Consider the following 18,001-nt stretch of genomic DNA (forward strand, 5'->3'; position numbering starts at 1 on the left):
ATTTATTAACATTTAGGCTTATCATGTTATGGTATACTCTCTGTATACTCTCTGTATAAAATGTTGTAAAACATGGTTTTACTACAGTAATGTAGTAGTAACTAAAAGAAAAATTACAGAAGATCACTGAAATCTTTATATTTTATCATGCAGAATGTAATTCATGATTCATTCCAAGGGTTCATTTATTTGATCCAAAATACAGCAAAATCAGTAATATTGTGTAATATTTTTACAATTTTAAATAACTGTTTTCTATTTGAATATTTTAAAATGTAATTTATTTTTGTGATCAAAGCTGAATTTTCAGCATCATTACTCCAGTTCAGTACTCTTCAGTGTCACGTGAACCTTCAGAAATGCTTTTCACTGCAACTGTACTTTTCACACTATTTTTATTTATTTTTTCATTGCTGGCTTATTTTAGGGAAAGTGTAGTGAATAAGAGACCTTCAAGAGACCAACATCCCTGGTCCACCACAGTATCAAATTTTTGCCAGATACATGGCTCACAGAAGGTTGCTGTTGTATTAGGTTTAAAGAAGCCCTTAAAACCCTGTTTATCTATATTATCTAATTATCTAATATTATTGTTATGGTTGTTATTAATCGTGAATAAATCTAAAGCTTTTGAGACTATTATTTTGTGTTACTGAATTTGTCATGAAGATGTGACCATTTCTTCCTTTTATGCAGGCTTACTAAATATTCTCTAATAAAAAAGGGGGGGGGGGGTGCCCTTTTCAGTTTCAGCACATGCCCCTCAAAAGGTCTGTGCACGGCCCTGATACAGACTATACTTTCACTTTCACTTAGTAAAATTTGCCTGGCCTATGGAAGCATATGGGTAGCAATATTCAATTTGGGATGTAATATGCAAAATGACAATGCAATATGTAAAATGGCAATGCATTTCTGTATTTACATTTAAATTTTCCAATACATTTGTGCAACGTTTGGTGCAAAATGAAAATTAAATTACATAATTTTTATTTGCCGTTTCATACACCAGTTTTAATATGTAAAATGAAAACTAATTTTAACGCTTTATAAATTGCAAAATGAAAATGTATTACAGAAATGATTAGATATGTATAACATGTTCAAGCAAAAACTGTGGCAAAATTATCATTTAAATGCTATTTTTCTTAAATGCTTTAACACTCACAGTCAAGACACTTACAATTGCATTTTCATCCAGTGTCCCACGATGAATGTAGCAAAATTCAATGTTCACATTGAAAATGCATTCTGAGCCGATCACATGTCCACCCCATGTTATACATGTTATAAATGTAGTTCTGAAATGTAGAAATAAATGTAGTTCTGAGAGCTGAGGTGCATATTTGGATTTTTTCAGATACATCAAGGTAAGTGCACAAAGTCCATCTCACACTCTCTCTTTCTCTCTCTCTCTCTCTCTCTCTCTCTCTCTCACACACACACACAAACACACACCATAACATATACGACATATACTCAATATACAAGCCAGAAACTAAGCATTTTTTTTGCACAGGCTTATCTAAAGGGTTAATGGTCCCACCTATTGATCAACTGTAAAACATAACAAATGTTACCTCTTCCCAAAAGGGAAAACCACCAACAATCAAGAGTGCATGATTATATGGTGTCATGGCTTTGCAATCAAATAATGTCGTTATAATGGAAGTCAATGGGGCAAAAACAGCCAACAACAATAAATGAGGGAGAAAAAATTAAAATCTAATGCTGCACAAAAACTAACAATACATCAAAGCCAATCTTGTTACTAATCTTTGAAAAGGTTAAAAAATATCTAGTCCACAATCACTTTTTATATTGAAAATATGTAATTTTGTGTGTGTGTGTTTTTCCCAAATCAGTGACGTCATTTATGAACTTGGTAATTAAAGAGTTAATATCTTGGATAAACATTTGGTAGTTTTGATCAGGACTGAGGTTGATTAATAGATTTATGCAAAAAAAAAAAAAAAATCTTTATCTGATACATTTTTACAGCAGTTTAATTTAGTGGGTGTTTTCATCCGGAACATAACGAAAGGGTAGTGAATTTGCCCACAGTGTACTGTTGAGTTTTTGAAACATTTCAAGCATTTTCCCAAAATATGTGTCAAAATAAGATTTGTCACCAAAAATCATTCCATTGGCTGAAACACAGAGAAAGTTGTGGCCAAAATAAGACTCAACTTTACGCCCTAGTGGACGAAAACCTCCCCAACAACGCATAAGGGGTATTATGTAATAGTAAGTAATTTGTGCAAGTACATTTGACTTAAAGTTTTCCAAAACATAATAATTTTTATTTGGCACCAGCGGCAGTAGTTAATGTTGTTTTATATTATACAGTTATCATTGAGCTAAGGTATACCCCCATCCCACCCCATCTATCATTGAAGAACCTGTGTTACACAGATATGGCATATTCATGGTAGTACAAATGAAATTAATGTATTTATTTGTCATTTAAAGAGCCACACAGATGGGAAATCAAAAATTACCTGTATTACAGTGTATGATGTAGCTGTCCATCAGTGTAAACAATGTGCGTTATAGATTTCAAATCTTTTGCCCATCTCTATGTACGTCACTAGAACACTTTGCATAATAATCTCCGCCTACCGTGTTGGGAGAAACGGAACTCTGACCTGCCCCCCCCCACACACACAGACGCTCTGTTTGGTGGGAGAGCATCACGTCGAGGAGACTTTTTTTAAATTTTCACTGCCAAAGAATGAAGATCAGAAGAACCAATGGCTAAATTCATTTTCACCACAATACCAGAGCAAATGTTCACAACATTTCACTGATGACTGCTTTTTTAATCTCGGTGAGTACAGCGAGATTTTCAAAGCGTTTGGCCATAAAAGATGGTTCATTACCAACTTTATTTAGAACAACGAGCATCTCCGAATCACAACGCGAAGTATGATTATGAAGTTATGTGTCTGTTTTCTCCCGAGCGTCTTATCAGTATGTGTGCTGTCTGCAGCCTTTGTTTGTGCTGATCGTCATGTACAAACACGTCATTAAAATGAAGTGTAACTCCGTGAATACTCAACGAAGAGACATGAGAGAGATGTCTATAGAAAGCTTGACATGTCTACAAACAAGTGCTGCCGAAAACAGATATTCTGTGATAAAGTAATCCATATGAAAACAACGCGATGTCTGTTTTCCATGTCTCCCTTCGTTATATCTAATGTGACTACACCCCCGTGCCGAATGCGCTATTCAAACTGAAGTGCGCGGCTTGAATACACCCACACAGAAGAAAAAGCAGCGAGACTGTTCAAGTTTTTTATTTTACTGTCTGCTTCGCGATGAGAGGAATAAGACATAATTCACCCCATACAGATGCTAACGCATAGTTTACCGTGGAGGTGTGTGCGGAACAACCAATCAAAACTGCCTATGTTAGTTGACCAATCAGAACACAGTATGCTACCGAAAGGTGGGGTTTAAGGAAACTGAATCTTTTGAAAAGCTTTGCGCGAACCGTTTGGGGATCTCTGAGAATTGAGGTAATTTTTTAATTATATTTAGACAAAATGACAATGTTTTTTAACCTTGGATGGATTTAAACCTAATGTACAGGAATTATAAACAGTTATAGGAAGCTTAGAATTTTCATCTTACTGGCTCTTTAAACTTACATAAACAGAAATCCTGTCTCCCTCTCTAGTGGACATTAAGTGTAAGACCTTCATTGCTCATATAATGAAAGCCACTAGGATTTTTTTGAGAAGGAAAAACTCTGACCATTACAGCAACGAGTCTGAAGATCTGAGCTGAATTTGGTGAAACATTAAAGTTTTAGTCAATTTCAATTACTCTCATAATAAATAATAATAATTATGTTCAAATATATGTTGGCTTTCTCAAGGTCAACAAAGAAGACTAAAAGAGAAACTTCATTCGAATTTATTTAATGAATTTAACTATATTAATTTCCACAATTAATTATTAATGTCACACACACACCTACCTTTTATTTCCACTTCACTTTTATCCAAGGAGACATAACTATTTGCACTGTATTTATCAGTGGGACAATACTCATAAAATACTATAACCTAGAAATAATTTAAATGGGGTGACTTGCAAGTCACAGCAGCACGAATTATGTGTCCAGCTACATCTGACTCAAATATTATGTTAATTAACAGTGAGTGGTGGTTTCAGACATTAGGCTCTTATTCTGCCTGAAAGAATGAAGAGACCGAGCTGAAGGCGGAGCGATTCGACCAATCAGATGAAAGGAGCGTTTCAGCTCCACCCACAAGTGCGAAGGAAATATTGAGGCCATAAACAGTTTTTTAAACCCCAAATGACAAAATGAGAAATCAAGTCAAAAACGAATTTTCCGTTTGTTAACCTAGATGGAATAACGAATAAACGAGCCATTTTTCAATTTCTCATTATTTAATTCATGTTCTCTCACTTGAATCCTCTTGCGTCTTTCATTTTCAGTTTTTTAATTGAAAAGGGATTTGGAATGGATGGAAGATACCCTGATTCGGAAGATACCCTGATTGTACACACACAGACCGCAGTCTCATCAGTTCATTGGTTCTCAAATAGGATGCGTCCAAAAGAATAGTTTTTTGGTTCAGTGTACTGGTGATCCGAAAACCAACTGGTTCCTGACTCGAGAACGAGAATCGCTCCAGCAGTTGGCGTGTTTGTTCGGCATCTGTCTCTGCTCAGTGTTCATCTTCAGTTCGGTCTTCACAGCAGTTCAGTCAGTGTACTGTTTGAGTACATTAATTACTCCGGGATATTGGTTTGTTTGAACTCAGAGGGAGTGTCAGCCACATTAAAAAAGTTAACAGCTTAAGTCATTTGTGGATTAACGCTTATTGGAGACGCGAACCGTTTCAAACGATTCAGTTCGTACTGTATGGAGTGAGATTCATGCCAAAACCTCACACACACACACAAAATGTGTTTTACTCACACCCAACGATTCACAAACAAACTCAGTGTGGTTTCCAAATACAAAACATCACTCACAAACTAATGCATTTTGTTCTGCAGATAAAAAACGTAGCTATCAAACAAATACAGTACGTTTTACATATACAAAGAAACGTATGTCTTCAATGACAAAAATATCTTCCAAGTACAAACTTAAATCTTTCAAGTACAAAACAAAATCCTTCAAATACAAAACAAAATCCTTCAAGTACAAAACAAAATCCTTCAAGTACAAAACAAAATTCTACAAGTACGAAAAATTGTCACGTGACTTTTGGCACAAATTTTCCGCCTTGCTGATCCACAGGCAAATGCCTTCAGATCCACACACATGCTAGTAAACGGTCATGTAATTCGCACTCCACAACAGCGGGTGGCGCTGTTAGCGACTTGCTTGGCGCCGCCACCGACATGGAAACACTAGAGAAGAAGAAACGCTAGCGTGAGGGACGTTTTGAACACGATGAGCGGCCAACAGGTCAGTTTCCAGTCATTGCTGGTGAAAAATCAGCCTGAAGGGGTTGTTATTCGCTATAAAAACCGCCTCGCTATACATGATCCCACTTATTACATTGCTACCTACAAAATAAATAAATAATTTGACAAAATTTATTGATTTTAAAAACGATTGTATTGCTTCCGCTAAAGAAAATAGTCCGTTCCGCGTCCATATCAATGGTCTGTTTTTCATGGCAAGGGTGTGTTTAGACCTCCAAATCAACCCTGGTCTTCTCCTGCTAGTGTCTAATAGAATATAGAGGCTTTATTCCATGTCAAATCAGTCAGAATCCAGGAAAGTGGTTGCAGCAACATCTCAGATGAAGAGTTTTTCTATATTATATTTGGGTCCCAAAACCAAGGCCTGTAAAAATATTCATATTTTTTGTCAGTCCTTGAGATTGTCATTTTTATAGCATCAAAAACACTATCAGAGAACCATGTTTGGGCATTAATATCTTAAAGTGTTATTCATAGCCTCACCAAACTTTGCAGGATGGAAGACAAACATGTTCTTAGTATAACTGAACCAAAGTTTGTACTGCATGTCTATTGAGATTCTACAAGGCCCTAGACTTGGGTAAATGGCTAAACCCCTGATACTGAGGGTATTATAAACTCATTTTCTGCATCCATATCATACCAGCAGGCTGTCAGCATACATGGGTGCTGCATTTTTTTAAAGCTGAAAATTAGGACATAACCTGCTTGTTAATAACCCTTAACCCTTGCTAAAAATAACTATACGTATGAAGTAGGTGCAAAGATTTTATTTGAATTAAAGTATATTCAATCAGTAAGAATAAACTTGGCAATGGGTTTGGCACTGGTCCTTGAGGGAGGTTCAAGGAGGGGTATATATAAATACACACAACTTTTTAATTCTGACTTTTTCTAGAAATAGACTATTTTTCCACAAACTTCTTTATAAATTTTACCAAAAAATGCATCCCATTGACATTAATTTGAACATACATTGACAAAGAAAGTAATGTTATACAGTCTCAGAATTAATATTGTGTATTTTTGGAGTTTGTTACAAAATGTTATCAAATGTGGTCCGGGTCCTTGATGTAAAAATGTTTGAGAACCACATAAACACTTTCCATGTCTTTTCAGGTATTGTACCTACCACATTTGGACTGGGAGGACAGTGGCCTGCCTGATGTGACTGTTCCTGAGATGGGCGATGTACTGAGTGATGAACAAATGGCAGCACTAAGGGCAGCCATAAATCCCCTGGGACACTCCCAATCACATGGCTCAGACATCTACCTACTTACTGTGGAGTATGTCCAGCACTTACTAGGCTTACCGTAAAATGTACTCAGCAAAGGACCTGATTCAATGATAATGCAGCACAAATACAAAAAGAACACTTATTTACAGAACAGTGCCCCTGCTAATAACTGGTTTGTAAGATGTTACAGTAACACAAATAAATATTTCTGAATCAGTGAGGTGGTCTAATGTTTGATTTTTCTCTGTTTAATCAAATCAGACCAGCAGACATGCCCCGTGTTAGGACTGCCAGCGGCAGCAGGAAGAATAGCTTTCCTCAAGCAGTGCTAGCAGCGGACTTTAAGACTTTCAGCTCTCTTAATGTTGTAATGAATGTTCAAACCAAACACATGTAGATTGTATTTTTTTTTTTTTATTGTAGTCTGAATACAATCTTAAAACATCTGGGGGGTTGGAACAACCAAAAAAAAAAAATCTTTCTCTTTTTTTTTTACTATGGGGACCTGGTTTTCTCTTTCTTATAGGGCGGTCACACTGCACTTTTCTCTCCATTGACTTCCATTCATACGCATGCGAATGCGTCAGACCGGAAACGCAAGCTCATGCGAAAAATTCCACATTTTACTGCGTTCCAAAGTTCAAGTTTGGTGAACTCTGACCTGCGAATTAGCATCACGTGAAGATGTGGGACCAGTAGAAGATCATTACGTCACTACGTGACCTCTCTGTACAGAAATTTAAAAATGAAGGAAGCGCTATATAACTTTAGTTGTAGCGCAGCGTCCTATTTTATATAATACAGATTTAAAAGATTATAAAAAATAAAATAAAGTATCTGCATGGTTTGTAGTGTTAACAGGAATAGATGATACATTTGAATGTGGATGTTTTATAATTTTTTATTGCTTAGGGTGTATATATTTATAAAGAGAGAGAGAGATAGGGAGTACAATATAATAAGACGCTTTCGACGCCGTCGCAAAAGACACAGTACAAGCACATATTAATCCATGTTGTGATAATTGAGGAAAGACCGTTTTATTGCTCCCGCCCATATTCGCAGCGGTGTCCGAAATATTTTCGCACGTTTAAAGTCTAGTGTGTCCGCGCCTTTAACCAACTTGTGCAGCTCTGTGAGTGCATCTAAAATGCCTTTTGGGATGAGAACCTGGTTAGAGGCAGCACTAAATAGAACAGCCTCCTGAAAACACACAAATTCAAGGTAATCCAGGTCAAGGGGTTGCTGACAGACAATATGCTGGAGCCGTGTGTGGATTCTCTCTAACATTGTTTGTGCAAGCAGTTCCTAGAGAGGGAAAAAGAGGAAAAATGGATGAGGTCAAAAATACTGGTTTAACTGAACATGACCAGTAAAATGACCAAAAACTACACTTTGGTTCATTCTTAATATCTTCATGACCATTAAATTAAAATTAAATGTATGCATTTAGCAGACGCTTTTATCCAAAGTGACTTGCAGTGCAATCAGGCTATCAATTATTACATATCATTAGTGATAGAGACCTCAAATAATGACACATGATTATGATTACGATTAAGAAAATGTAATGATTGATATCATATTGATGCAGAAAATGAGTTTATAATACCCTCAGTATCAGGGGTTTAGCCATTTACCCAAGTCTAGGGCCTTGTAGAATCTCAATAGACATGCAGTACAAACTTTGGTTCAGTTATACTAAGAACATGTTTGTCTTCCATCCTGCAAAGTTTGGTGAGGCTATGAATAACACTTTAAGATATTAATGCCCAAACATGGTTCTCTGATAGTGTTTTTGATGCTATAAAAATGACAATCTCAAGGACTGACAAAAAAATATGAATATTTTTACAGGCCTTGGTTTTGGGACCCAAATATAATATAGAAAAACTCTTCATCTGAGATGTTGCTGCAACCACTTTCCTGTATTCTGACTGATTTGACATGGAATAAAGCCTCTATATTCTATTAGACACTAGCAGGAGAAGACCAGGGTTGATTTGGAGGTCTAAACACACCCTTGCCATGAAAAACAGACCATTGATATGGACGCGGAACGGACTATTTTCTTTAGCAGAAGCAATACAATCGTTTTTAAAATCAATAAATTTTGTCAAATTATTTATTTATTTTGTAGGTAGCAATGTAATAAGTGGGATCATGTATAGCGAGGCGGTTTTTATAGCGAATAACAACCCCTTCAGGCTGATTTTTCACCAGCAATGACTGGAAACTCACCTGTTGGCCGCTCATTGTGTTCAAAACGTCCCTCACGCTAGCGTTTCTTCTTCTCTAGTGTTTCCATGTCGGTGGCGGCGCCAAGCAAGTCGCTAACAGCGCCACCCGCTGTTGTGGAGTGCGAATTACATGATCGTTTACTAGCATGTGTGTGGATCTGAAGCATAGACAGTAAAAGAAATGGACACAGCGACCCCATTGGAACTCAATTGAGACAAATGAAGCCCAGTTTTAGTGTTTTTTAGCACTTCCGTTTCTGACGCGCAGACTCAAACGAAGCTTGACGACGTCAGCAACCTGTCTGACAGATGTAGATCTTCTAGTAGCTGTGCGTGCAAACTGCCATCGTTAATCTTGCAGAGACGGCGAGCTTGAGTGAGTGAGTGAGCAGGAGTAAGTATTCTGATTAATTATTTTGTATAGTATTTTAAAATGTAACGCCAGTACGCCATATTAAGTTAATTGCCTGCGAGCTTCTCCTCCTGTCTGTACGGTAATGCGACAGAGAGCCGAGTGGTTATGACGCAATCGTTAGCCTATTTTTTACAAAAACTGTTTATACGGGGCCATAATGTAACATAGAAGGTAATGGAGCCCTTTATACATTGTCGTGTATCTTTAGAAATAAATAATGGACAAACAGAGTCTTTAAACGCCTCAGATGTAAAGTTATTCGCTGTCAAAGTGACGCCAAAATGAATGGGAGTCAATGGGAATGCTAACGCAAGTGAAGTTCTGCTACAAGATGGCAGCCCCCACCCGACTTCAACTTCCGGTCGAGTTCCTTGCCCCTTGATCTGAAGGCATTTGCGTGTGGATCAGCAAGGCGGAAAATTTGTGCCAAAAGTCACGTGACAGTTTTTCGTACTTGTAGAATTTTGTTTTGTACTTGAAGGATTTTGTTTTGTACTTGAAGGATTTTGTTTTGTATTTGAAGGATTTTGTTTTGTACTTGAAAGATTTAAGTTTGTACTTGGAAGATATTTTTGTCATTGAAGACATATGTTTCTTTGTATATGTAAAACGTACTGTATTTGTTTGATAGCTACGTTTTTTATTTGCAGAACAAAATGCATTAGTTTGTGAGTGATGTTTTGTATTTGCAAACCACACTGAGTTTGTTTGTGAATTGTTGGGTGTGAGTAAAACACATTTTGTGTGTGTGTGAGGTTTTGGCATGAATCTCACTCGATAGTACTGCCCTAGATAGGCAGTATTTTTGAGCATCACTGAAAAAGAAACTTTAGATTAAATAAACTGCTTAAGTATTGTAGATCTTGTAGTATTAATTTTCACATGCAGTTACACATTGTCGGTTAAAAACAAAAAAGTGGCTGGTAAAAACATTGAGTGGCTGGTAGATTTTGAAATCCACTAGACGCAGTTGCCGGTGGACAATAAAGTTAATTTTCATCCCTGACACACACACACACACACACACAAAGGGTTCACATCTTTAATATGAATTAGTTTGTCTGGATTTTTCATAGTTTTACTTGTATACTTTAAAGTTGCATTTATTTATTTATATTTTTTTGTTAAATCTCAAACAATTTTTTTTATTATTAAGATGTATTCACAAGAGTTAACTAATCTGTGCAAAAAAACTTTTACTTTGAAATTAAATGTCTTGATTTGGTCTTGGATTTTGATCTGTTTGCTCTGCTAAACTGTAATTACTAATAATATAATATAATTATTAAAGTTGAAACTAAAATAAATAAAATAAAAACTATATAGAAATGTGTTTGCAAAATAAAAAATAAACTAAAACTAACAAAACCATTGATGAAACTAACTAAAACTAAACTAAAATTTAATCAAATTTTGAGAAGACAATTTCTTGTAAGTGTTTCGTCTCATTTTCTCATTAGACTACTGTGTGATAGTCATTGCTAGGAAAGTTTTGGTTTAAATTGTGTGTCTTAGCCTGGTAAATACATGCTGAAAGTGGTGCTTGGTTTCGCGTAAATAGTGAGGTGTGGCCAAAGCCAGTGAAAGTACTTAGTTAGCTGTTTTGAAAGCACTTGTCAGAAGAAACAGCCGAGCAAGGACACAGACAGGACACTTAAGTATTGCTAATCTCCCGTTTCTTTACTTTTTGTATAGCTTGTTCTCAAATACTTATTTCTTACACTTGTAGTCTATGTGCTTTCAGATCTCTACTATCACTACTAACACTCGGAGAGCAGGCTATGTACATTGCGGGACGGCCTGTCTGACAAACCTACGGCCTGTCCCTCTGACCTCTACTACTACGCTCTCTATTCCAGTTGGTCTCTGGAACTGCCAGTCTGCTGTTAACAAAGCAGACTTCATTTCTTCTATTGCTACTCATTCCAGTCTCAACCTCATGGCACTGACTGAGACTTGGATCAAACCTGAAGACACTGCCACTCCCGCAGCCCTCTCCACTAATATCACTTGTTCCTTCACTCCTCGTACCACTGGGAGGGGTGGAGGTACTGGTCTCATTATATCCAAAGAATGGAAATTTGGTAAAGCAAGTGTCTACTATAGCGACTCACAAATCAGGCAACCAACTGGACCTCATCTACACGCACTGTTGCTCTGTGGCAACTCTTCAGTTGCTCCACTGCACACCTCAGACCACTTCCTCATTACTGCTAACCTAGCACTTACTCCTGAAACAGCACAAACTCCAACGCAGGTCACCTTTCAACGGAACCTACGCTCACTCTCTCCATCTCACTTATCTTCTGTGATTTCATCCTTGCTTCCTGCATTCTCTCAGTTTTCAGCTCTGGACACGAACAGCACTACTGACACTCTTTGCTCTACATTAACATCTTACTTGAACAACTTTTGCCCACTGTAGTCTAGACTAGCACACACCACCCCATCTTCCCCGTGGCTGTCCGAGGTTCTCTGTGAACATCGCACTAAACTCAGGGCTGCAGAGAGGAAATTACAGAAATCAAGAAACTCTACCGACCTCAGTGTGTATCAGTCTCTCCTCTCTTCCTCCTCTGCAAATGTCTTCACGGCTAAAACATCCTATTACCACAACAAAATTAACAGCTGTTGTGATGCTCGGACACTCTTCAAAACTTTCTCTTCTCTTCTTAATCCACCTCCACCACCTCCTCCATTGTCTCTTACAGTGGACGACTTGGGGACAATCAAAATGACAGATGCACATGTAAAGGGTTAAAAGGGGTGTTCAAAGTTAGGCATAAGAGATTAAAAAAATAAAAAAAATAAAGGTAATTGAGTTAGTACATTTTGTTGTACAGATTTTGTTGTGATTTTGTGATAATGTTTACTAAATAGGTATGAAGAGGCCAATTTCATTGTATTGTACTTGTTACTATGGTGGGTTGATACTTATAGAGGTCACTAGATGGCGCTGAGCACCGGGAGGAACTTAAAACCATTATGAGACAAATGCTGCAGAATAAATACTGCAGTTGAGCTGAACAGAAGCTAAAGTTTTCGTCTCATTGTTTCTATATACAGGTGGGTTAATGTTCCTCAAAATGGTATGCATGTATCTCAGTATAAGAGATAAGAGTGTTGTGAATCGGATTTAAAATCACAATCATCCCACCTGACACTCACCAGGCCAGGGGGGCAACAATTTTGGGGGCTCGTCCGGGATTAGCGCCTTGTCCTGATGGCAGCTAATCACCAATAAATGAACCTGACATCAAGTTCCTGGACCAACGTGCTACACCAGCGATTCCTGAGGGGAAGAGATGTCTGCGCTACAAGAACTGCGTAGGGGAATCCAGAGGCAGCTTCATCAGCTGATCAGCTCCGCCAAGACAGATGTACTCCACAAGCTGGCAGCCTCCATCAAGGATGAGGTGGGGGAAGATCTACCAGGGGATGATGCAACGGAGGTGGAACTCTATGACTTCATCGTGGACTTTTTAAAAGGTAACGAGTTGGCAAGTCAAGAGGACCAAGGCATGACCCGCCTGCTAGTCTTCAACGATCTCATCACTGAACTGCAACAACCTCCAGCGGCTGCAGAAGAGCAATGTGAGTTACTGGCAGAGACTGAATCATTAGTGGCACCTTCAGTTGTGAATGTTAAGGCAGACAAATTATCAGTTGTAGCCAGCCAGGTAACTGATGTGATAAAGCTGACAGATGTTGCTGCTTTACTGCCTCGAAGAGAATTCAAGATATATAGTGGCCAGATTTCTGACTCAGATTCTGATGTTAGCTATAGCTCACTGTGTAGGCAGATTGATGAAGGGATATCTGAGAATTTCTCTGAGGCAGAAGTAATTCGTACTGTTCTAAAGATAATTAAGCCTGGAACTTTCAAAGACATGCTGACGACCAAAGTTGGGTTAACTGTAGCTGAGCTTAAACATTTCCTCAGAGCACACTTACGAGACAAGAGTAGTGCAGAGCTATTTCAGGAGCTTAGCAATACCAAACAACAGGACAGAGAAAGCCCACAACAGTTCATGTACCGGTTAATGGGGCTTAAACAGAGAATATTGTTTGCTTCTCAGCAAGGTAGCTCAGAGTTTCAATATGACGACAAACTTGTCCATGGGGTATTTCTTCACTCGCTGTATCAGGGGATAAGTGAGAAATATGCACATGTAAGGCGAGACCTTAAACCCCTCCTTACCAATACAAGTATAACTGATGATTTCATCTTAGAGATAATGACAAAGTCAGTTAGTGAAGAGGTTGAGAGACAGGCACGCCTAGGTCAGACACACAAAACCAAAACAGTCACAGTCAATGCCACACAACAACGGGAGAGACAACACGCAGTCCAGCCTCCAGCTGAAGTTCAAGCCAGCGTTCTTCAAACGCAAGCCGAAGTCCAGGCTAACCGCACAGCTATACACGAACTGACAGCACATGTCTCTGCCTTAGCAAAAACTATAGAGAAGGCTCTCACCCCTACAGCCAGTACTCCAGTGCCGTCACAGTCCCATCCGTTAAGTACCGTGCAACCACCCAAGTCTGTCACAAGGGGAAAATGCAAGTCATGTTTAGCTCAAGGGACTGCAAACTGCAACCACTGTTTCAGGTGTGGCCAGGAAGGGCACAGAGCTGTGGGCTGCCTGTCAAAACATAAGCCAGCGGGAAATGTGATGGGGTCACTGAGGAGGGACCACCAGTGACCAAACAAGAGCCAGAGTCCCCTGCTTCCGTAACCAGCCATAACTTCATAACTCCCACTCATTGTCCATCACTATCGAAGCACAGAGTAAGAAAAGGAAACCATTTAGCAAAACTGATAGGCAGAAAGTGCTTGCTAAACTGTACTCTCAACGGTGTGTAGATTGATGCACTACTAGATAGTGGAGCTCAGGTTACGATACTGGAAAAGTCTTGGCTAAAGGAACATTTACCTGACATTAAAATCCAGCCACTCACAGACCTACTACCAGATAATACACTCAGAATCACAGCTGCTAATGGAACAGATGTACCTTTTGAAGGGTGGGGTGAAATATTGGTGGAAATCAAAAGTGTAAAACATGGTCAGGTAGCCATTAATGTACCCATGCTAGTGAGTCAGAGCTGTGTTAGTGGCCTGTTGCTAGGGTTCAATGTGATAGAGGAAATTATTTTAGAGAGTCGGGAAGAGCCAGAAAGTGTCAGTCTTAGTGATTTGCTAGCAGAGGCATTAAAGCTCCATCGAGATATAGCTGAAACTATTGTGTCCGTAATTAGTGATACTCCAGCCAAAACAAAGCCGGCAAATGACACCATCAGAGTGGGGAAGAAAGGTCTTACAGTTCCAAGTAGCCAAATATGTGAACTGAAGTGTCGTGTCAGATCATGGCCACAGGGAGGAACAATGCTTTTTGAACCCAACTTAGAAAGTGTCTTACCGGAGGGATTACAATTATTTCCTGCATTAGTTGATGTGCCCGGTGGTGCCTCCAAAGCGGTGAAAATCTCCATCTGCAACTCCACCAAGCATGACATTTTTCTGCCACCAAGGACAGTCTTAGGCTGTATAGAAGAAATGGTTGACAGCAAACCAGTCAATCTTTGTTCCCCGGCTAAGCAACCAGCAAAGTCGAAAAGTGATACTTACACATGTGTCGCACAGGTTAGCCCAAGCAGCGGTGCCAGCAGCAGAACGAACAGCTCAGTAGAGTCTCACACACAAGAAAAGTGGCACCCCCCGGTCAAATTAGAACATCTTGATCAGCAGCAGCAGGAGATGGTGCGCCAGTTGCTTTTCGAGGAGTCTGATGTGTTTGTAAAAGAAGAAGGAGGCATCGGTTGTATACCTGACTTACAGCTGAAAATTAATGTGGTAGACAACAACCCAGTTCAAAGATGCTATAACTCCATACCTAAACCCCTATATAAGGAGGTGAAAGAGTATGTGCAGAATCTCCTAGACAGAGGTTGGATCCGCAAATCTGTGTCTTCATATTCGTCTCCGGTTGTTTGTGTGCGGAAAAAGGACCAGAGTCTGCGGCTGTGTGTAGACTTCAGAGGCCTGAACCAGAAGACCATTCCAGATCGTCATCCGTTGCCCCAAATCCAAGACCTTCTTGACAGTTTGGGGGGCAACACATGGTTCTCCATCCTGGATCAAGGCAGCGCGTACCACCAAGGATTTGTGAGCGAGGAATCCAGACACCTTACAGCCTTCAGTACACCCTGGGGGTTGTATGAATGGATACGGATACCATTTGGCTTGACGAACGCACCTGCAGCTTTCCAGAGGTGTATTGAGGGTGTGTTGGAAGGTATTCGAGATGAATGCTGTGCTCCATACCTAGACGATGTGCTGTGTTACTCAACGTCTTTTGAGGATCACATACATCACCTCAGACAAGTTCTCAGTCGCATGAGAGAACACGGCATCAAACTTAGATCAACCAAGTGTGAGTTGTTTAAAAGAGAGGTTCGTTACCTCGGCCGACTGGTGTCTGGGGAAGGAGTCAAGATTGATCCACAGGATTTGGCAGCAGTGATGGCACTCAAAGAAAAAGAGCCTCGCACAGTTGGAGATGTCAAGTCCCTGCTGGGGTTTCTGGGGTACTACCGCTCCTTTATCCAAGACTTCTCTCGACTTGCTAAGCCACTGTTTGAACTATTACAGAAACCCACGGAAACAGACGGAAGTCACTCCAAAAATCAGATAAACAAAAGTAAAGTTGGAGCTCAGAAAGTAGATAAAGGACAACTCCCATCCAGAACCCCGATCACATGGAGAGCACAGCACAGGGATGTAGTAGCCAAGCTAGTTGACATGTTGACGAATCCACCCATCTTAGCTTATCCAAACTTTAACCTTCCATTCATACTGCACACTGATGCGTCCAACGAAGGATTAGGAGCAGTGCTATATCAGCGGCAGGACAACAAGTTGCGGGTCATTGGGTATGGTTCCAGAACTCTTACACCTGCCGAGAGAAATTACCACCTCCACTCCGGAAAACTTGAGTTCTTGGCTCTCAAGTGGGCCATTTGTGACAAGTTTCGTGATTACTTGTATTATGCTCCAACATTCACAGTTTTCACGGATAATAACCCTTTGACATATGTCCTTAACACTGCCAGACTAAATGCCGTTGGACACCGATGGGTTGGTGAACTGGCCGACTTTCACTTCGATATTAAGTACAGGCCAGGGAAGATCAACACTGACGCAGATACACTGTCAAGGTATCCTGTGAAACTTCAGGATGGCATGAAAGACCACACGGAGACCATGTCACCTGAGATTGTGTCTGCGGTATGGCAAGGCAGCAAAGCCCTTCAAGAAGGTGACGTACCTTGGGTTGCAGCTTTGCAGCTGGAAGGTGGAAGTGCAGAGGTTGTGCCATCTGCGAGTATTTCCAGTGTTCCATCAGAAGACATCCAGGCAGCACAGCAAGAGGAATCTGCTATCTCAGAAGTTATTTCCCTAAAACTTCAAAACTGGATTCCCAACAAAAGGGACAAAAGAAACATGAGGAAAGAGACAAGGAGACTGATGGAATAATTTAGAAGTGGATGACGGGATTCTCTATAGGCGGACTAAACAACACAGGCAGCTTGTCCTCCCTGAGAAGTGGAAACCTCTGGTGCTTAAGACCCTCCACAATGACATGGGCCATGTTGGTGCAGAGAAAGTATCTCATCTCGCCCGCGAGAGGTTTTATTGGCCAAATATGCAGCAGGAAATAGAGGACTATGTAAACAAAAGATGCAGCTGCATTAAACAGAAACGCCCAAATCTTCCACAGAGAGCGCCAATGGAACACATATCCACAAGCAGTCCATTTGAGTTAGTGTGCATTGACTATCTCCACCTGGAGCAAAGCCAAGGCTATGAATACATCCTGGTCCTCGTTGACCACTTCACGCGCTTTGCTCAAGCATACCCATCAAGGAACAAATCAGGAAAAACAGCAGCCGATAAGATATTTCAAGACTTCATCCCTCGCTATGGTTATCCGGAGAAGCTCCACCACGATCAGGGCAAGGAGTTTGAGAACAGTTTGTTCAACAGGTTACAGCAGCTGGCTGGTATTGGTCATTCAAGAACCACACCATACCACCCACAAGGTAATCCTGTGGAGAGACTGAACCGCACACTTCTGCAGATGATGCGTACCCTGGAAGAGGAAAAAAAGAGTCAGTGGAAAGATCAACTGCCCCATGTCGTGCACGCCTACAACTGCACAAGGCATGAGGCCACCGGCTTTTCCCCATTCTTCCTCTTATTTGGTCGACCTCCACGCTTACCTGTTAACTTACTGTTCCCACCAAAGACAGAGTCTGAGTCATCTAATCGACAGACATATGCACAGAAGTGGGCAAAGAGGATGCGTTCCGCATATGAAATTGCTGCAAACAACAGTGAAAAATCGTCAGCCAAAGGAAAGAGTCAGTATGACAGAGCAGTCAGGGGTGTTGTTCTTCAGCCAGGCGACCGAGTGCTGGTAAAAAACCTGTCAGAGAGAGGGGGGCCTGGGAAGTTGCGCGCTTACTGGGAGCAGACAGTACACCGTGTTGTGGAGAGAGTTGATAATGGACCAGTTTATAAGGTGCAACCTGAGAAGGGACCCAAAACCCTCCGTGTGTTAC

General features: G+C 40.1%; 1 protein-coding gene and 1 long non-coding RNA gene across 4 annotated transcripts in view; one reads left to right on the top strand and one right to left on the bottom strand.

Annotated features, from left to right (window-relative positions):
- Positions 1-18,001, bottom strand: part of si:ch211-149a19.3 (NACHT, LRR and PYD domains-containing protein 12) — a 149,019-nt gene that overhangs the window by 52,413 nt on the left and 78,605 nt on the right. The gene's annotated exons all lie outside the window — the stretch shown is intronic.
- Positions 5,390-6,998, top strand: LOC127935240 (uncharacterized). The gene is made up of 3 exons (XR_008148029.1): positions 5,390-5,458; positions 6,598-6,890; positions 6,980-6,998. It is a non-coding gene; the product is annotated as an uncharacterized LOC127935240 (long non-coding RNA).

The sequence above is a fragment of the Carassius gibelio genome, chromosome A19 (assembly GCF_023724105.1).
Source record: "Carassius gibelio isolate Cgi1373 ecotype wild population from Czech Republic chromosome A19, carGib1.2-hapl.c, whole genome shotgun sequence".
In the NCBI taxonomy this organism is placed as follows: Eukaryota; Metazoa; Chordata; class Actinopteri; order Cypriniformes; family Cyprinidae; genus Carassius; species Carassius gibelio.